Raw genomic sequence first — 22644 nt, forward strand, 5'->3', positions numbered from 1 at the left:
TCTGCATCTCTCTAATTTTTTCTCTGCTGCTGAAAAAAAAAAGATTCAACTCCAATCTGAAGCAAACCACACTGCCATTCAAAGGAGCACCTTTTGATTATTGGAATTCCACCCTGTTTCCCTTTAAATGGCAAAAGCTGGTTTAATCTTCAGGGATATTTTTATTCAAAATGCTTGTGTCGCCAGAACCCTCATGCTCTATCAGACCTCTGAAAGACGTCTTTGTGCTGCGTTCTGCGATTCAAATTTTGATACAGAGTCAGACTGATTGCACCATGAGAAACCAAAGGTGATTATCCTGATGGACTAGATAGCAAAATGTAGCCCATTATGTGTGGTAAGAAAAGGTTGATTAAAATGAGTTTCCAGTTGACTCTTTGTCCTTCTTCCTAAGCTCTCTTTGCCTGACCCCACACTGCCCCAGGCCTTCTCAGACTTGTGGAAGTAGCAAAAACACACTCTATAATTTTAGATTACTCACTAATCAGCACAATAATTGAAGTATGTACAGCTCGATCAATCATATAAACTCTTTACCGTTCCTTTTGGGATGTTATCGAAGACAATGTTTATTGATTCACAGATTAAATTCAACTGGAAATGACACTAACATCGTGAAATGTCAAAATAAACTTCTAATGATTTGTTGACAATGTATTGCTAAAATTGCTTAAAATCCAGAAGCAGTGCTCTTTCTGAGACTGAATGGCATACAATGTTTTCATATTAAAAATATAAAATGCTTCAGTAGGATGAGAGGGGAAAAGCTTATAATGCTATGCAAACAATGGACCTCTAGTGTTGTTCAAGAGCACTTGCACAGATCCTTGAACATGTAAAGCCTTGCTTCACAAAGCACCAATGTCCCTGTATGTGTACAAACATATTGTATGTATGTAATCAGGCAAATCGTGGATCCTCCTCGTGCATTTTGTACTGTGAGCTGTATTCCTTGTAGTTGGTTATGCAGCTGGTTTTGCTTATGAAACTCTTCTGTAATGATTATTTTCTCAGATATGGAATTGTTGCTCAATGTAAACCTGAAATATACAGTAGAACTGATTTTGTTAAGAGTGCTAGCTTTGTGGCTGTGTTCTTTAATTGAGTCCAACCGCTGCTGAATGCGAACAAAATGAATTAATGTCTGAGCTGCTTCCTGTTTAAAGCTTTCAGCAATGCAGACAACATGTTTATACACATTATAATATCAGCTATGTTGGTCTGAAACACATTTTATTCCTTTTTACTTCTCAGAAATGTTTTTTTTAATTTTTTTGCCTGAGATAAATAACAGCCTTGCTATATTAGTGAGATTTTATATTGTGAGTAATACGGAGAAAGTGCTGCCCCTAGCAATGTCAGAGTAAGTTACAGTCATCCAGAAATAGGTACTGAGGATAGGAGTTGATCATGTCATCCTGACTTAGGTCAAGCCAACAGGAGCTTTGCAGAGAGAACAAAAGCAGCCAAACTGCTTCCCTCAGCCACAGAAAACCTTTGTTTCGTGCAGCAGGATACAATTGCAGCTCATGTGCACTCCAATCAGATCATAGTTTCAAATATGTTATCTCCCCAGACCACAATGAAGCAGCAGAGGCCATTGATAGTTCTTTGATGAGCAGAATGGGTGATATACTCAGACATTTCACAATTACTTTTGCTTATTGGAACAAAATTGTTACAGAAATTTAAGGTAAATGATGTCCTCAGTGTTTACCAAACTCATATTTTTTTTTTATAGAAGCTGTACAATTGCATCATAAATCTCCAGGCAGCCACAACTGACAACATCATGGAAGTCCACTGGAAACCTGTCCGTAAATCCAGATTAGGGAAAGAAAAGTCCATGAGAAAGACTGCTGTTATGTTGGATTTCTTTCTATCAACTGCCGAAAAGATGAAAGACAGCTAGTGCTATGAGTACCCAAAGAGACATGTGTGTGTTCCAAATCATTGAGTATGTGCACCATATAACCTATAATTTTTCAGAAAGCCACTTTTGTAGGTTTGTAGGTATTTGAAAACTGAAAAAAGGAACTTTTATGGTATGTATGTATATATGTTATGTCTTCAAGTGTTAAAAACTGGGCTATATGTTGCGTAGTCCCGCAGATTTCAGTATTTCAGTTTGTTTATCATTGTTGGCCATATAATACAAGTTATAAGTTAAGTACAAGTTATGCCATTCAAGTGTGGCATATCAGTGTTGTGACTCACATTCAAAAACACACGTACCAACACTAACGCTAATGTTGCTTACTCTTGGTTCCAAAAGCATTTAGGTCAAAGTGATATATATATATATATATATATATATATATATATATATATATATATATATTATATTTATTATATTTAAAAAAGGAGCACCTTGTTCAATTGTTTTTGTCTGTTCTGTATGTTCAAAAATATAAAACAATAAAAAGTTGATCAGCATTTTAACTGTGTTTACTCCAGCTGCTAGCTAACGGTAGGCTAACGTTACCTGCTGCTAAGTGTAGTGTTGACTAGCGTCCCGTGCGGCGATGTTTCAGTTCACTCTAACGTCCGTTTTCGGAGCATCAGAGGGAAGCGCAGGCATTTAAGTGGCACCTCAATAAGGCATCGAAATCCGCGTTGCTATTCTGTCTGGGTAGATAACGGTCGTTAAGGCACTGGTGCCGTATTAGCACTGGGTCTCAGACCCCATTCAAAACGGCGATTTTCGCCGAAAAGCGACTAGTTTGTAGGTATGTACTACCCTTTGGCCGGCTCGCAAGCCCAAACAAGTGTGTGCAGCGTGCCTGTTGTTTTGTTTCTGGTCTAGCTAGATCTGGTGTGGTGTTGTAGTTTTTCTAACGTTACTAGTTGTTGCAACAGCATGTAAAAAAACGACAAAGTTTGCTAGGCCAAAAAGAACGTTAATCTCGCGATAAAAAAATTTACGCCGTTAAAATGGGTTTGCGTTAACGCCGTTAATAACACGTTTAACTGACAGCACACATGTTTTCATTTTGTTTTAGTTTGTTTTGTTTTAATTATCCAAGACCCAAGAGGAGTGTTTAATTTAGGAATGTTTGAAATATAAAAAGTTACAAAAAAACATTTTTCGCAAGCTAGCTGACAAGCTTTTTAGCATTATTGTAATGTTAGCATGGAGCTAGCCATTATTGCTTACCTGCATGTTAACATTACTATTAAAATGCTAGCTGTATTAGCTGCTGTAGCTAGCATAGGGTCAATGGGACTTCAAATACAATGTTATTCCCATTATCTCTTTTTTTTTGTCTATTGAGCCCTTGATGATCACAGAGAAACACACGGAATAATGAAGAAAATAAACATCATTTGCATCATCAACGTCATTTGCACTATTCTTGCCATCAGTAGAACTTCCATAGGTTCTTTCAATGCCAAAAGGCTCTACAGCACACTTGACCATCGACATGACCCATCACATTGCCATATATTAACCATGAAATGTCTCCCTTTCACACTGAAACACATGAGTTGTTACGTTGAAATAATCCACTTATTGATTTTTTTTTAAAATAGATTCATGCATCAGAAAATCTCAGAATTATTATTGTTCCTTCCCAAGACACCAAGTGTTGGCAGCCCTCATTATCTGGTGTCAAAATCAGATGAGAATTACGACTGAGAGACATGTGATGTTTGCTTGCAAACACAACTTCAATCAAATGTATTAGGGGCAAATCAATTTCCCAAGTTTAATAAATTCTGAAGACGAGAGCTAAAGACCTCCAATATGGCTGCCAGTGGTGTGTTAAATCACCTGACAGACCTCTGCCGCAAAAGGAAGAAATGCCAAGATGGCTTATTCTCTCCGTATACTGTTGTCCAGTATAATCTTCTAGCTGTAAGTTAACAGCCACATGATAACACAACCAGACCCCCCACCTCCCCTCTCTGCCTCTGACAGCGCAGATGCTCAGAAAGGCTTGGACTGGTCATAGAGTGTCACTCACAATCAGTCTCTGAGTGCCAAAGTGCATTCATCCAGAAAATGCCAAATTCCACTATAATCATTTTTTTCTTATTCTATCTCCATCTCTTCATACCTTGGCTATCTCAGATTGTGGAGACAGGCTACTGAAAATCTTGACCTTCAGGATGACAGTTATCACTGCTCAGAGATTTGTTTATACTGTGAAATTGTGAAGTACAACTCTTGGAACACAGCGGGTTTTACTGAAGCTTGTAACTCTGTTTTTGGCTAAATATCTGAACCATTAAAATGACAACTGGCACTATTTTTTTAAAGCCTTTGTTGGGGCTTTCTTCATTTTACTATGCAAATGTTGTGCATTTATTATTAGGGAATGCGCTTGAACGATGCATTGTAAATCGGGAAAAAAAATGAATATGAATGTGTGAAGATTACAACCGGTTGAGATAAAAAAACGAATCACGATTGCAAGTTTGAAATGGTAATTTACTTTTGATTTCACTTTTTTTAAACTTCAGAAGTCACTACGTCTTCTTAGTTAATTTATTTGAAGAGATTGTTTCCTTATTTAGTTATTTTGATGTGGGATTTGTTTTCAAAATCAAATTTCAATTTTTTTTATTTCATTTTTGTTATTTAAGATAAACTACAATTGCAGTTGCACTTTTGATACTACACATCTGTTGTTTTGCACAGTTTATATGAATAAGGGAATGTTTTCAGTAATTTATCTGCAGCTAATTCTGTTATCATCAGCAAACCATACCCTGAACTTAAAATCGTGAATCGTATATAATTGTGAGTTGAGTGTATCGTTACATCCCTATGTCATGCTTTTTATGTCAGTAAAATATGTTTTTCAAATATAAAAGCAGATGAAGAGTAACTGCTCTTTGTGTTGGAGTGGACATCATATGTAAAACCGTTTTGGCTTTTCTTTCCACATAATTCTTAGGAAGAATGATAGCAAAGAGGACAGTCTTTACCGTGATTATGGATACGACAGTGATGCCGGAGGTATGATGTACTTGTTCTGACTGCATCAGCATCACTGCAGGAGATCCACAAAGATATAGTCTTTCATGCAAAGCAATGCATGGCTACTTACTCAAAAGTTTTTTCAATACTTCTTGAGAAAAATTAAGTGAGACAACAGAAAATCTACAGAAATGCGGATAACCAGCTAGTTACGATTTGCACCATGGCGATGATCTCATAAACTATAGCCGTATTAACTGTCCCTGCTGCAGAGAGGCATTATCTTCCTTCCTACCTATTAAGGACATTATATGGGGTTTCATGTTTTGCAGGGAAAAAATGAATGAGGGACTGTGTGTTAAGCATTCTTCAGAGGAAGGTGATGTCTATCTGCAAAATGCATTTGGAATGCATAACACCCCCGACACAAACAGATTGTAGATGATGTCTGCAGCCAGGCGTAGCCACGAGAGCTGTCTCTTCATGCTTAAATGGGCAGTCAGGATGCACAATCCTCTGTGTGATGTCGGGAAGTAACCCTATAGCGGGTACAGTGTGCCCAAAACGGCATTGATGATGCTCGTGCATATTTGATATTGAATATTTGATGGGAAATGTGGGGGCAGGACGGCAAGGATGAAAAGCCACGTCTATGCCTGCAACCCAGGATTTGATCAGCATATTAATGTGGAATAGTGATTATACTTTGTAGGCAATACCTCAAGGCCGGACATTTAATGAAAAAAAAGAGGCTGACCTTCCAGGCGAGCCGAATCAAGTTTTACCAAAAAATGGAAAGTTCACTATCAGCATTCAATCTTAAAATAAAGTCTTGTTCATTTACATAATTAGAATTTGGATCTCCAAAGGAGTCCATCCATGCACTCCACTGTTTAGTAATATGTGCTGCAGGACATCGCAAACCTCCACAGAGGACAAGTGAAAGGTATTTTAAAAGGGAGATGAGGCACCATGCTGCAAAGACTTATACACGAGTTCAAACCAAAGTTGAGGGGAGCTGATTTAATGTAGCTGCTGGGGAGAATTTACTGTCTGCCTCTTGCAGTATAACTGCTGTATAATTTACAAGTTTTTATCTATCCATGTAGCACATGCTGATCTGGGATAATGGCATTGTTTGATGAGGCAGCCAAGAGAGCAGACTGCAGAGTCGTAAGATAATGTACATCCTTCACACGTGTGCAGTGTTTAATGTTTCTTTTTCTAATCAGGCAACAATAAAGAAGAAAACTGCATTCATTATTTGGATTCACTGATTGTTGACAGTTATATTCCTTAACTGTAGTTCAGATTATTCATTTGTAAACTTGCACCAATCATAAACCGCACATTTCAGTGAAAAGGGATTCATATGGAAAATATCTCTTCTTCTCCCCCAGGGTTTTGTGCAGCACAATTAATTGTGTATCAAACCATAAGAAAGGCTGCTGGAATAGGGATTGTGTTTCTAACCTTAAAAAAAACATATGCAAATGTGTTTACACAGACAGAACCGTATAGCAAAGAAAGTATATTTAACTTTAGTGAAATAAGAGCAGTAGGGTGATCTAAAAGGTCTGTGTACGCTGTATTTTGATGTCAAATAATGTAATTGAGAGTAGGCCCACCTTTCCAAAGATATAAACAAAATTAATTCATTCCTAAGTGACAGCAATATGGCTGTTAAAATAACAACACAGTACAACATTAATCATCATTAAAAGTGAGCAGAATTCAGGGCTGATGTTATAAAACAATGTTTAAAAAAAAACCATTATGTTAATCAATCCAGATTGATTTTATAAAACCCTATCTGTCTGTTATATAACTGGGTCAGCAACGTTGTTATTTCTTTCCTTATGTTGATGATAACTTTTTTGCCATCTTCAACAATATACTGTGATTAGGAAATCACTGAAGCAGATAAATTACAAATGTGATGAAAGGAAACTTCTGAAGATGGGATTTCAAACAATATTCCTATGGCATATTTGTAACACGCAGACTATTATTGATAGTTTCGGGGGATGAAACACAGATGATGTTACTGGTCTAATGCAGTGGTTCCCAAGCTTTTTGGTCTGGGGTCCCCCCATAGCCCGGTCAGATGAACTCTCGTACCCCTTCAACGATTATATGTTCCAAATGGATAACACTATTCATTATATGAAGGTAGATATGTAAATTTTTCATAAAACTGAACTGTCAATATTTAGGTTGGTTTGGTCAGCAATCAAACTACTACTACTCTAACTAAATTGAACATTTCAACCATTAATCCAATAATTATAGTTGAATAGTTGAATTGTTCAATTCTTTAGTCATTACTTTTTATTTCTTCTATTTATTCATTACCTTTAGCTACCTGTTTAAACGTATGTGCTCGCTTGCTAACTAGTTTTAACACTTACATAACTGCAACAGGTAGTGTCCAGGTGTTACAGACTTCGTCTGGATCAACGGAAGTACATCTCTGTGTGTTGTCGTTCTTAAAATCCCTTCGCTATGGAAAACAACAACAAACTTCGAACTACTGAGCTACACGCTGAAAATGGCAAGTTTTGAAAAGTTTTTTGGGTGTTGCAACAAGGCAGGCCTGCTTGGTTCTTTTGGGGAATGATTGTAAAGATTTACAAAGAATATGTTTAGGGCATTTCCTCTCTAACTGGGACATTCTTTGGGAACGATTGTTGGGAATGCTGTACTCTCCAAGTACACATGGACATACACTGGTAAGAGCAAATGAGGTTTTTAACCATGTATCCAGCTAATTTTAATAGCTCACCTTACTGTATTGTGTCAACAGTTAACGTCATGTAATATTGTATGTGGCGTTTTCTTTTGCTGGGGTGCAAATGTTCCACCAAAACGAGTTCCTTCAAGAGACTATGTTGCAGAGCCAGCGTCGCTGCGTCCGGAGCTTAGCGCAGCCCAACGCGATGAACCAGAACGTTTTATTTTCCTATCCCAGAATGTATTTGTGGTGGAGCCAGAGATAGGTCTGGCAATGTGATACTACAGTTGACTTAATGTTATTAGGTTAATATATTATTTTAATTAAATCACAATTTCTATTTTTTTTAAATTAGTTGCGCTACTCTACAATCTTTCAATGTACCCCCTGGCAACTGCAAAACCAGGACCCCTGGTTGGAACTCACTGGTCTAATGAACCGAACTGGTAATAGCTGCATGTCATCGGTTATGGTGTGGTGATGAGGTGGAAACAGAGCTGTACCACTTGGATACCATGACACAGACATTAGAACAATAATTGTTAACAATAAGGGCTCTTTTCTAATATTCCCCAGCAAAGCAAGAACTGAAAATATTACATTGGCAGCAGGGTGGGGATCGGTGCGATATAAAAGGAATTTTCTAAACTGGGTACAACATTTCCAATTCCATTCTGTCACTGTTATCACAAGTTTGTCATATTTGTGTATCATGTTCCAATACTATTTAATCCCTTGTGACAAGGTCTGAAAATGTACTTTTTTACATTCCCTCTTATTTCTTGAAAGAGTGAGAGCAAGGAGCACAAACTCTGACTCTCACGTATTGACATATGATATGAGTTTTTTTCCATTTATAGCTACAATATTCCTCTCCCTGTAGTGCAGCCAAGAGACTAAATACCTCAAAACAAACTTTGATGATGGTTTCTTTTTAGGTTTGGTGTCAGAAATAAAAAGAACTACAAATGTTTAAAGGACAATTCCGGCGCAAAACGAACCTAGGGGTTAATAACAGATTGCTAACTTGATCGCTCTCTGGGACATGTTTTCAGGCTAATCGAATGTGTTTGTAGCTTGAAATAAGCTAGCGCGGGTTGCTGATTAGCTTACAACGCTAGTATTCGGGGCACAGAGAAAGTAAAAACAAATTGCTTATTATACCACTAAAAAGCCTCAAAATAGCACCACACTTCAACAGTAGCATAATGAGGGTCTTTATAATCTATCTTTTTAATAAACACAACACTTACAATGTTCTCAATGCTTCGGTTAACATTTAGGGACCCTCATTATGCTACTGTTGAATGGTGGTGCTATTTTGAGGCTTTTCAGTGGTATAATAAGTACTTTGTTTTTAATTTCCCTGTGCCCCAAATACTAGCGTTGTAAGCTTATCAGCCATCAGAAAGTTGATGGCTTAACTCACCTCAGGCATGCAAGCTATTGCTATGCTATTCTACAAACATTTTCTCTGACACTGTTTTGAAAGAACATGATCACCATGTCATAGGCGCTGCGCAGGTTCTTCGGCACTGGTTAGGGTTGGGTACTGAAACCCGATGCCAATATAGCACCGGTTGCTTAACGATCTGTATCTACCGGACTGAATGACAACGCAGATTTCAGTCCCTCATTTTGGTGCCACTTAAATGCCTGCCCTGCTCTCTGGTGCTCTGAAACGGACGTTACAGGCAACAGATGCATCGCTGCATGTTAACACTACACTTGGCAGCAGGTAACGTTACCTACTGCTAGCTTGTAGCTGGCTAATACACAGTTAAAATGCTGACAGCTAAACGGTCTAACATGTGGCTGAATTTCACTGGAAAGGATTCCAACACCGGAATGTCCAAAAGTCTGCAGCTAAATACACAGAGTAGACTATAGCTGCACTTTGAGACACCATGGCCACTACTTAGGAACTTAATGCCATTAAGTCTGTGGTGCGTCCAATTGCTCCTCATAAGGTCATGGTGGACCTTGAGAAACTCAAGCTGTACCCTTCTGACATCTAGTAGTTCTTCTTTTTGTTGTTGTTTAACAGCAATTAAGTGGTGAAAAGTTATTGTTATGACATTTTAAATTAAATAAATGATACATTTGACCATATGGCCTTAGCAATTAACAATGTTTAATGTCGCCAACTGGTACAGTGAAACATGATTTGGCAGATTCTTGTTTTGCCTTTTGATTGTTTTGTTTTAATAAATGGTAGAGTACAAACATTGATTGTGCCAAGAATGGGAGGTATTCCAAACTGACAGACAAACAAAGCATCACTCAAGAATCATATTCCAAGTGCCACATCTTAAGGACTGCAATTTCTATACAGAATATTCGGCATACAGCAAAAGGTGCAGACAGTGTTCCCATTTGAGCAGAAACACGATACGGGAAGAAAACAGAAGGGCTTTGCTTCTGGGCTGAGAAGATGAATCTGTTTTATCCAGAAAAGCAAACCCTGGCTGTATACTAAGCGAGACAGAATGTGCCCAGATATGTTGTGTGTTAGGTTTCCACTATTCATCACCTCAAACACATCCTCAGCTCACTGCCAATACCGGGCCTGAGCCCCGTTGCAGCTGAACGGTGTGACTGCCACCGGTGCTCTCAGCCCAGGAGCCATACCCAGTGATTTACTATCTAGCTGTATTTTGTATCACTTGGGTGCACACCACTAGCCACACTGTTACCCCTGTCACAAGCTGCCTCGCCACAATTCTGTGTAAAGCTGTACCTGTGAGGTGCTATCTTTCACGCATTCATCAGAGGACACACTAATCTGGTTCTGTCTCAACTCTGCATCTACAAGAATGAGAAAGATGAGTGTGATGAGGCAGTGCAGACAAAATATTCTGCATCAGATGTGTTGCAATTACTTGCCAGGGAAGTTTGCTCTGTGATTTAAGCTATCGTTGAGCATTTTATAACCTCAGGAGAGCCAGTCCTGAGTGTAAACCATTTCTTTGTTCAATGCTTAATGCTGAACCTTAGCACGGAATGGTCTGAACCTCATTAAATGTGGCGCTGAAAAGATGATAACTACTATTATCCCTAACTTTAACTCTAAATACCTAATGGTTTAAGTACTTACGTGAAGGTGTTGATGAGCAGCTTTTTACATTTGCATTACATGCGGCATGTGGCAGAAGCTTTTTTTCATCACTCTTTGTTTTGGTTTATGTCATGTCCCCTGGAAACCTGAGTAAAAACACAAATTAATGTGTAATGGAGGTTCTGCCACCCGAGCCCGCAGGCCAAATGGTCTTTCCAGTGCGTTCTCCATTTCAAATGAGGCATACGGATTTGAAAATGCCATTTTGTATTTCCACGTGCACATTTCTTTAATATCTTATTTAAGTACAGTCTTTTTCATTCTTTCCTTAAGGGGCCAATTTAGACTTTGACATCAAGCTGCACTGGACAACTTTTCAGGCTCTAATGGGACAACATGAAACACTTTTTTTAATGAATTTGACTTGAATATCAATAAGTCCTGTCAGTAAACTGCACACAGCATGCTCATGTTTACCAACCAGGCTGCTGTGATCACTTTATAGCAACAGGATACCAAACGGATGCAGAAGAGATGACATTACATAGTCTGGAATAATCGCACCAGGCAACAGTTTGGGATTTCACATTTTAGCTTTGATTTGTTCTTTTCCTGCAGTGGAGAGGAGTTCCTATCACACACACCAAAACTTCACATGGGGGAATCTGAAGGGTTTGAATTAAGAGAGATGGCACTTTTTCCACTGTTATAGCTCCATTTTGTGATTTAGGCTTCTACAGCAGACGTAAATATAAAGCACATCTACTGTAGAGTGCAGCTTTATGTGCTGCCTCAGTCACTTTTTATGTGCTGCCATGGACTCGCTCAACCCTCGATCTTTACAGTTCCATTAAAGACACATACAAGGTTTATTTGCACATATTTTAATCAAAGCATTTACACCAATACATAAGCTGTGCCTTTCTTTACCTACAAGGCAACTCCCTTTGGTTTCACACGTGCAATGCTAAGCTATCATATCAGGTTATGAACTGCTGAGTCATAAAAACATCAACGAACAGTAATAAATTAAATTGTGTAATTGGTTTCTGAATAATTGAAACAGACATTCAATTTCCAATCCATGCACAACAAGACAAACACGATGTATGTGCCTGTGCTTTAAATCATTAAAAAGGGGCTGTACTCGGTATTTAGAACATTAATATAGAAGTAAACAACTATTTGCTATGTAAAGATTGTGTCCTGAGCAGGGAATGAAGTCGCACTCCCTCTGTGTGTCTTGTAATCTGGCTTTTTCAGTTCTTGGTTTTAATAGCTGGTCCAGCCATGCGTACATGTTAGTGCATGTGAGTGCAATATTCTGTGATACATTGCAATTTACATTTTTTACACTTTTTTTATGTCCAATTTCGCCAAAGGAAAACATCATCAACATCTGTTTTATCTAAAAAAGATTTCATTTCATTTCAATTTGTTCATCTCACTTAAAAAAAACTCAACTGCACCATCTAGTGGATTGAACAAGCAATTGATTTCATTATTCTAGTACCAAAAAGTTAAATTATCATGTGCAATATATATATAATAAAAGATCGATACTTGGCGTCTGTGGATCTATACAGTACTACGGACAATATTGCGATACTATGCAATATCGATTTTTCATCCCCAACGCTAGTGACAAAGCAACACTATTTGACAAGTTCACAAAGGTCTGTAAGAGCCATGTGGAGGCAATCCCAAAACACTTTTTTCCTGAATAATGAGTACAGCCCCCACCAAGAGTGGTAGCGCCAGACTCCACCTTAATATGAATAATAATATAATAATATTAGCCCTGGTTCTTCTCAAGAGCCGGACAAACTACAAAAAGCTACTTGACTGAACGTTTTGCGCTAATAACGGATAAATAGAATTTGTATTCTCCAGTACCATTTCTCATTCTGCAGTAGCTTTGCATTTGGCAAAACTCGTGGCATGAATGAGAAGATTTTGATATTTCATATTCTTGATGTAAAAACATTATTTCCATAATTTCCTGCAGTCCAAAATGCAGAGCAGCATAAATCATGTCACATTAATGTACTTTAGATTTGATTACACTGTTTTCTAATCAATGTGCCAGAGGCGGTCATGCTGCAAATTCAGTTCCTTGTGTGCTGGTGTCCTAACCAAAACTCAAATGAAGGTGCACTGTGTTCAAAAGTAACACTGTTCATCAGCAGAAACACCTTTAAATGAGAAACATCTGTGCTTCCATGTATTTTATTTTTCTTAGAGGTTGAAGGGATTACAAATTATGTAGGTAAGCACAGGTAAATGTAACACATCAGCAAAAAACACCTGAGCTGGAACTGGTTGGATTAATCATGTTTCTATATATTTTCGAAGGGTGGCTCAGTGCTTACTCAGACTTTGTAGTAGTATGTTTTCTCAATGACATGCATACTACTGTAGGCACACACTCCTGCCTTTACTAATAGGTAAGATGACTTACATAGTGAGGACAATTCCAGGTAAGTGCAATTCAGTTCAATTTTACTTATAATAATAATGTCAAATCACAACAGCAGTTATCTCTCAGGACACTTTGGAGATAAAGTAGGTCTAGACCACACTATTATTTACAGAGACCCAACAATTCCCCCCAAGCGGCAAAGAAAACTTTCTGATTCTGCTTTGGGATTTGAACTCAGATGAGTCATTGAGGAGCTTTCAGTTCTTAGCAAAAATAAGGTACGGCTTAATGATTTCACTAAAACAGGGGTTCCCAACCTTTTTGGTCTGAGGTGCCCCACAGCCCTGTCAGATAAACTCACGTACCCCTTCATAGACTCCCAATGTATGTTCCAAGTGTACACCACTATTTATGACATACTCTTTTTTTTAATACTTGTTGGACTGTTGATATTTAGATTACTATATGTTATAACCATGTATCTATTACTTCTAGATAATGATTTAAACTGTTTAGTCAGTAAGCCTACTTTTAGCTAACCAGTTTAGCCGCCTATGCAATACTTTGAGCTAATTATTTTAACCGTTTAGCCATTACTTTTAGCTATTTATTCCTACCATTTAGTCATTACTTTTGGCTACCTGTTTAAACTTCTGTGCTCTCTTGCCAACTATTTTTCAAGCACTCTTACACAACTGCAACATCTAGTGTTCAGGTGTTACAGCTGATATATATATATATATATTTTTTTTTTTTCAAATAAGTTGAGCTGCACCACAATCTTTCCACGTCTCCCCTGGCAACAGCAGAAGTACCCCTGGTTGGGAATCACTGGTGTAAAACACAAGAAACATCATTCATATTCTGTTAGTGTGTATGTATGTGGGGGTCCTTGAAGTAAAGATGTTTGATAAGCCATAATGGATTACTTGCATCGTGTCTCTATGAGAAAACCTATGAGGGCTTACTGGCATGAACTTTCTTGTTATAGTATTATATAATACAAGGTTGACTGCTGTTGTATCTTAATATAATCTAAATCTTATAGCGATATACTGTAAGAAAATGAAAAAGAACTGATGCCCAGAAGCACTGGGGAGGAAAACGTCTTTGGATGCTCACACAAAGGACTTTGAGTCATAATAATAGTAATACGAACTCTAATGATAGCAGTCTTTATGTGGTGTAAATAGACATGTTAAAGTATACGCAGAGTGTGTCAAAGGGAAATAGTTTGTCCTTGCAGTGACTAGACCTTACAATACATAGCATTTCAAGTTTTATTATAAAAACTTCAGATGGTATGCACACTTCCATTCTCTCCTCAATACCAAACTGCATGGTGTGACATTGAAATATTCTTTCATCCCAGTGAAAGATTCATAAAGAAATTTCATGATGACAGGTTCTGGTATCACGGGTCAATGCTATTCAGACCACGAGTGGCTTCCTGTGGATAAACAATCCACAATGGATGTAATGGAAAACATTCATCCTTGGAAAACTGTATGAGGGAAACGCAGCCTGCTGTGCTGCAAAAACAAAAAAAACATGCCCAAATGTCTTATAGCCAGCATCGTTGTTTCTCATTAACAAGGCTCTCCATATGCAAAGCTTTCGTTTCACCGCTATATTCTGATAATTAACTCTACCTGGAATGTAAATCAAATACATACAACTTAAAAGCTCTGCACTGTTGAGATTTATATCATTTGTGCTGAAGTGCAAAACCTCAAAGGCGACAGAATGAGTAGGCAGACAGAAATTATCCCTCCACCGAATAATCACATACTGCATTTTGATTTAATTCAGTAAACGCAAATAAATGCTAACATCTGAGCAAAACTGCCTATTACATTTCCTGATTGTTTGACCAACATTAGTCACAATTGTTATTGGTTCACATTGTCAATTCAAATGTTGGACTTGTTCCTCTATACAATCCAAAGACAGCATCACTATGGGAGCTGACAGGTGTCGCACATTGGCAGGAGATGTCTTTCTGTAATTGCAGCTTGTTATATTAAACACCTATCCATCAAGCATGCACAGATTTTTCTCGTCACACTTTGATGCTATTTACAGGTGTGTTACCATAATTGCATTATTTCACATAGCAGTTTTCCAGAGGAAGCTTGCTGGAAAGCGTCTTCGCTGTAGAAAAACAGATTTTGTAATTTCACTGGAATTACCCACAGGTTTGCAAATACTTAAATACAAAATATAAATTACGCTTTATAAAAAAAGTTATGTTTGAATGTTAATCTTCATTCATTCGTTCATATAGAACGGCAGACTTGTGAACTCGTTAGCCAATTTAAACAAGCTTTTTCTTCAGTGAGCTCACAGTGAAAGGAGTTCACAGGAAGGAAGGAGAAGGCACACAGAGACTGTGTTTTCCCTGTTTTTGAAATGCTCCTGGGTCAGCTGCTGTTTAGTAAAGAAGCATTGAAAATGGCCAAGGTGTTACCTAGCAAGCTTTAGAAGGTGGTATACAGAGTGTGAGCAGCTCCTCTTCATATTTTCCTCAGAGTTTATGTAATTTTCAAAATTGATGAGCAGCTCTTGCTTTCATGGTAACAAATGGCCTAGGATATTAAAATGAACACCTCCAGCTTAAAAATCTATGTACTGTATGCTGATGTTAAAGAATCCCAAAAGTGAAATACATCTCTCATAATAACAGTCCAGTGGCATTAATGAACAAAGCCCCTCCATTTGTCCCTTTCAGATAGAATTCACAGCAGGTTCCACCAACAAGATTGGATTTTTATAAACACCTCCAAGATGGGTATGGGTATGCTTTAGGCTATTGGTTAACATGACATCTCAAAGAACAGACAGCTGTTAACACTGGCTGGATTTGTTCCTTTACCGAAAGGGTAATTAAGGTATTTTTAACTTGGACCCTATTTTCCCATGCATTTGTGTCTCTTCTGACTAATGTGAACAAAAACCTTTGAAAATGGTCCAGTATTAAGTGACTAGCAGCCGGGAACCAGGCTGCAATGTAACCCTATAGGGTAAATGTGCACCGTCAATGTACATCCAATTCAAATGGCTATAACTCACTTATCGTGGGTTTGAATTTAACTTTACTGACAGAATTTAGAGAATGTGAGAAAAATCATGGCAGCACTGAGACAATCACTGTCTTTTTAATCAGAAAATGTTGAAGATGTTTTAATAATAAAATATGCAATCTAGAGGTTTGTGGAGCTTGGTATAGCTATAATCTCTCTAAGTGCTTTCCAGTTTTCCTCTTTTGCAGGGCTTTTGCTCTATGACAAAACAGGCTGCTGCTGGTGTCCTCTCACGGTCACTCCATGCTGAAGTCCCTCTAAAAGACATACTGCAAGTACAGTATGTCCTTTCTTCTTTTCCTCTTTCTTCCCCTTTTAGTTTACAGAGTGTGGGCAGCTCCACTCCAGCCCTTCCTGCGAGCTTACACTACTGCATAATTGCCCGACTATAGTCAAGTGTGAGTGTTCCAAATACCTCTGTGGGATGCACACCCCAGTATGTTCACTGTGACATCGAGCATCCTTCACCATGTTCTCCGATATCCCTGACATTTCAGGAGCCACACAAAATTGTGACCTAATTACAATCTAATTTCATGCACTCTTCGCTGATTAGATGTGAGGATAATGAAATACAGGAGGCACAGGTTTTCAGAGAACAAACTGATTTATAAGAATATTGGTTACCTTGCTTGGAAAAGTACTCCATCTGATACTGTAGTTACCTTCAACTGTTAGATCATGTATCTGTCAGTGTTATATCTCAAAATGTAGGAAAGGATTTACATAAATTTACATTATTCAAAGGAATGTTGGATGACTGATAGATGTCATTATTTTCAGCATTATTTTCCTGGAAATCTTATTGCTTTATGTCTAATTTAAGGTCTCTGTATTGTTCCACACAGGCACACTATCAGTCCCTATAGGAATATTACAGATTATTCATTCAGCTGCAGCTCCAACAAGCAACTTGGCTGCTGAAATCGAATGTGAACAACAACCTAACGGCACCATATCAACAGAACAGCATAGCATTTTATTTTTATCTATTCATTGTAAGAAGACAGTTGGAGAATGGATACCTGACAATGAATGTTATGTTTGCCAGGCCATACATACTATTGAACATATAGTTCAAATGAGCAAGATGATGCCTTTGTGTATAGCAGATTGTGCTGGCACAGCTCCTCTACGTGCTTTTCTATTTGTTTTAGAGGATTGACCCCCCAATCATGAGGACGTGTATGTAAACACACATTATTCGTACAAAAAGGGAACAGCAATGCTGAGCTTCTGTTTCTTCCTTGTCTATGGACCACTGAGCACAAGGCAATTTCTTTTCTTCTTTTTACTTCTCTCAGGTGTACCTGGATGTTTCATTGCCTCACACCGATATTGCTCAAGGACAAAAAAAAAAAAAAAAAAGAGAGAGATAAAAAATGTAGACACTCAGTGAACACTGAACTGTAACATGCTCATTACAGTCTTCCTCCATTTGCTCATGTCAAAAAAGAAGAAAAAAAGAGAGCGATTAAGTTAGACATGTACATTTTAGCAGAACAGTAGAAATCACTGAGTGGTCAAACACACAAAGAGGTCAGAACTTGACAGATCCCTGTGGGGAAGAAGAGTGTGTTTGCAATTGCTTTCTCATGAAGCTTTATAATCAGAGAAATGGGGCGCAACACTACTTTAGCAACTCTGGAACATGAAAGCTCCAGTCAGCGACATGCACCTGAAGCCCCCCATCATAAAACTCAGTTAGCACAATACAAACGGTCATGCAATGTTTCTGTTTTTTAACTTACTTGGCCCAGACATTCAAATTTGCCACACCAACACAATCCTAACAATGGGGGCTGACAGTGCTGAGAATGAAATAGATGAAAATTAGTAAAACATTCTTTCATCATAGAGACAGTGCTTTAATCTCAGCAAAGAGGATGTTTATGCTAGCTATGCCTCCAACCACTTTTCATCTTATTAGCTCAGATGGAAATTTTTTGAAAGAGAGAGATCTGAAAAGGGCTCTCACGAAAGACGACAAAACACTGCACATCAAAAGAAGGGAAATGACAACTTATTTGACGAATCATCCAGGTAACAGCTTGCAACTGCACCGAGTTTCTGAGAGGAAAGTGGTTTGAATACAAAGCGTACACACTTTCAGACTTGAGTCGTAATTATTCGAAGAGTACATTTTGTCTGCGAGCTGAGTGACTCGAGCGCCGCAGCTGGTAGACATCATCTGTTTGAAGCAAATTCATCTTTGTGACAGATGACAGCAGAGTCTCCTAAACTTTTATGATTTGTGTAATATTTTTATGAATTTTCAGTCCAGGATTTGAAATAAATGGGCAGAGGGGAGACATTTCTGGCCAGAGTTACAGGTGACAGTCTCTTGCATCAGAGGAAAAGTGCTGCACGTATTAAAACATTTTTCTTTTTTTCACAGAAATTTATGATGTATGTATCATTCTGATAATAAATCTAAATTATCTTTCATTTGTTCTTGTCAGCCACTGCACCATCCTTCATGCCAGCAACTGTATACCCCAAAACTTAATCTTCCCTCCACATTTGTCATTCTTTTTAATAAGAATCCCAAATCCACATTGTCTGTTTTATGTGCCACACAGTATGTAGGGCTTGCAGGATGTGAGGATTGAAAGGGAAAGTTAACATTCACAGATGAAGACACACTATTGTTCAAATTTGCAAATTCATCACAATAGTGCTATGATAAGCTTTAGGAGAAATATATACGACCGAGATACTTACAGTTACAGGACCAATAATGGCTTCTTGGATTGGAAATTATAATGGAAAAATAAAGTGTTTCAAATAACCTTTATCTTTTACTGTCAAAACGGAGACTTACTCCTTTGAAGTGTAAAATTTCTCTTAGTGTGTAAACAACTCTCTCCCATCCATGACGTTTACCTCTCCTCTTTGTGCTCGCAATTTTCTACATGAATAAAGAAGCTGCTCCTTTCTCCCACTGGCTAGACCCTGACTCAAGTGCAATCTGTTATAATATCAACTCAAGACCCCATTGGCAAGCATCATTAGCCTCCGCTCTTTCTTGCATATTTAGTGATGGCAACATCAATGTGGCAATAGACGGCATTACAATTGATCCTGCACAGTAAGATGATTAGTGCTTAGAGATACTGTTCTTTACAGGGGATTTATCACTCTTATCTGACTATTAAAACACCCAAAGTGTAATTATCACTAAAGAATCTTCTCTACTTATTAATGTTGAGTGAACCAAAGCCCCAACTCTTGATTATCTCATTGCAAGGTTTTATTTTGTGGTTGTTTTTGACATTTCCTCATAAAAGATGGGTTATTGCTTTAAAAAATCTTGCAGGATTTAAGTGAAGTAAGCTGTGACTGTGTAAAAATTAAACGCCTCTTCCTCTGACAGTCAGCTTAGTATCTTGATGCTGCTGCGTGCTGTGCACCTGGCACTACACTATAGGTAGGGAGGCTGGCTTAAGATTTCACACACATCCCTGTCATGAAAGATTGAGCATGTGGGAGTCATTGAAATGTATTCATGCTCACAATGTAGAGGAAGCACGGGGCCACAGTAATGGTTGTCAGGGGCTGGTATGCCTCAGTGAACTGAAGACGACATTTTCTGTCTCACTGGCTGCAGGGATGTCTGAGTTATATAACCCTGCAGGAGGCCACAGATGAGAATGTCACATATGAGACCTAATAAAATGCAACATTTAGTTTGTGTGCCATGAAAAACCTAACATAGTCCAAGTGATTAAATGGAATCTGTTTTTGTGTAGCCTCCTTTTTGAGTTTGATCATTTTATTCACTACAAGGTAATATTTTACTCCACGTGCCTCAGGTTGCCTCTGTTTGTGAAACTAAAATCAATGTGATGCTGGCCTTGCAAAACAAAAGAGGGACATCTGGGAATGTTTCGAAATTGGACATTATTATTGTAAATATTGCTGGAAGCTGGGGCATATTTTGACCCTGAGTGCTACATTTGAGTCTATAAAAGCTCCTCTGAACTCTCAGATAACATCTTGGGCAGGATTCTACAGTATCGCCGCTCGGGTTAGGGTGTCCTTTTCAGAGATGAAAATGTAAAAATGAGATGAACTCATTTCTGTGCGATCCAATTACATTAATGAGGAAGAAAAAGGCATACCATGTGAATGGAAAGTTTGTTGTGGAGTGCTGGATAAAGGAAATGGAAGGATTTCTGTGCAAAGGTTTTACTCTTCTTTTTTTTATTCCCATGAGGATAATTACAATTTTTTTTTACAATATGCAGGGCAGAAATTCAGGAGCTGTGTTCGAAACCATTCCCCATCACAGAAATAGTGCACTACATAGTGTGTTCGCCATTTTGTAGTTGTGTTCGAAATCTCTGCGATTAATTTGATTCACTATAGTGAAATTGAGTCAACTATAAAATACCCACATTACACATATTCCTCTGGTAAAGCACTTTGTTGAGCATGACTGGTCTCACTTGACTGCCACAGTTTTGCAGTGTAATCATAGATGGTCCACAGCTCAGAGGACAAGAGCAGAGAGGATCTGTATACACAAATTAGGCACCTTACAGCCATTGGGTCTCAACGAGAGGTGGTCACTTGGGCATGCTGATAGCACATGGTTTGTGCACATACTTACATACATACATACATACCTCAGATCTGTGGTCTCGCAGCTGTAATATATAACTGCGGACATAAGAGAGGACCATGCAGGGCACAAGGGCGCGAAAGAAATCTTCACAACTGCGCATGTGTGAGGGATAAGCCCTCATAAGCTATACTCATAGAATATGGAGTTACAATACGTAACTATCAATCTGCATCCTTTGCTGGTCATGTAGATTGTTCGTTTTCAGGAATGGTCGTTTGGTTCATGGTTAAATGTTGCTGTGGCAAGGAATTGTGGGGCAGCATTTCCTCCTTTCCTTTTTGTAAAGGATGGTTCAGTCCAGTTTAAGTGGGATGGCACAAGGGGGGACCAATAGACAGTCAGAGAGGCCCGTGATGGGGGTTGCATTTTATGAGAATACAGCATAGAAAATCTGCTTGGAAAAATATGAAATATTGGAGGATAGAACAATACAAATTAATTACAAACAAACTAAATACAACATCACACACATTATTAATTCCACTTGTTTTCATTTGAAGGAAATTGTATATGCGGATAAAATACACATTTCCTATAGACTCAGTCTGCCACTTTTTTGGCTAGTCATCATGGACTATTTGACCGCATCCTAGAACTCTAAAAACAACAGATGAAACTTCAGGTGCATTCAATAATTTAGCACTCTTAATCTAAAGTGTTTCTACTTGGACATCTTTGACAAATACAAGTATTGGAATATATTTCAAAGAGCTATTTTCCTCAAAGCCTTAAACAGTTATCTAGCATGAGCTACAGCCTGTAAGTGATATAAATGTAATTTATCACGAGTAAAGGTTTGTTGTTGGCATGATATCCATAATTACTCTATTGCCATTTTGTGGTAATATCTAAAAAGAGGGTAAAGAGGATGAAGTCCAAATGACATAAAACCACTCTTTGTGAACTCAAAAAGTAGTTAAACAGTGACACATTTAATATGTTTTGGCTCTGCACTCTTATCTCTTTGGATTTCAACAGATAAAGTGAAGTAAAGGTTAAAGGTCCTGACAGTGTTTTTTATCCGCACAACAGTTCAATGGATAAGATCCGCTTCACCTTATTTACGCAGTGCTGTCATCTCAACATACCACACACAAAGTTTATTTCAAATAAAGTCTCTGCAGCCAGTGGAGTCAGTTTCTGAATCTTCCGGTTGTTCACTTTGCCTAAAACAGGTCAGAGAGTAATTGCAATCATGAAGAGCTCCTCTCCCAAAGCAGGAAAACAGAGAACTGATTGATTTTTTAAGTCACTGCAAGACTGAGGGCAGTGTTTGGGAAGAGGGGAATATTCATTTGATACAATAAAAAAACTTAAACTTGTAGTGTCATATTATACACTGTAAAATCACAGCATACAACAAAGCACATTGAAACTGTATTATGAGATCATGGACATAATAAACACAAAGCTAAGGTAGACTTTATCTTTTCTTTGTTGTCATCTTTTAAAGGACTGTAGAGTCTCTGAATAATTTACTCTTCAAGGCTTTCTTATCCACCTCCAAAGTTGAAACAGAACACATTTAAAATACAAAGAGACCAACTACAAACCAAAAAACAACAGTAAAATAAACCTAAGGGAAAACTTGGCAAATGTACTGTGGATGTCAGTACTAATGGTATATGTAGTCCATTGAAGAGTGCTTCATTGACTGAGAAAGTGAGTTCTCGTGCTCACAGCCTACATGTACCAGGATGCATTGTGCACAGTGTCAGCTTCGGTAAGCTGTAATTGGTTTTGTAGCTCTAATTGGTTTGGTGTTCTTGGGCCTAAACAGGATAATACAA

Source organism: Sander vitreus, chromosome 3, assembly GCF_031162955.1.
Source record: "Sander vitreus isolate 19-12246 chromosome 3, sanVit1, whole genome shotgun sequence".
NCBI lineage: Eukaryota > Metazoa > Chordata > Actinopteri > Perciformes > Percidae > Sander > Sander vitreus.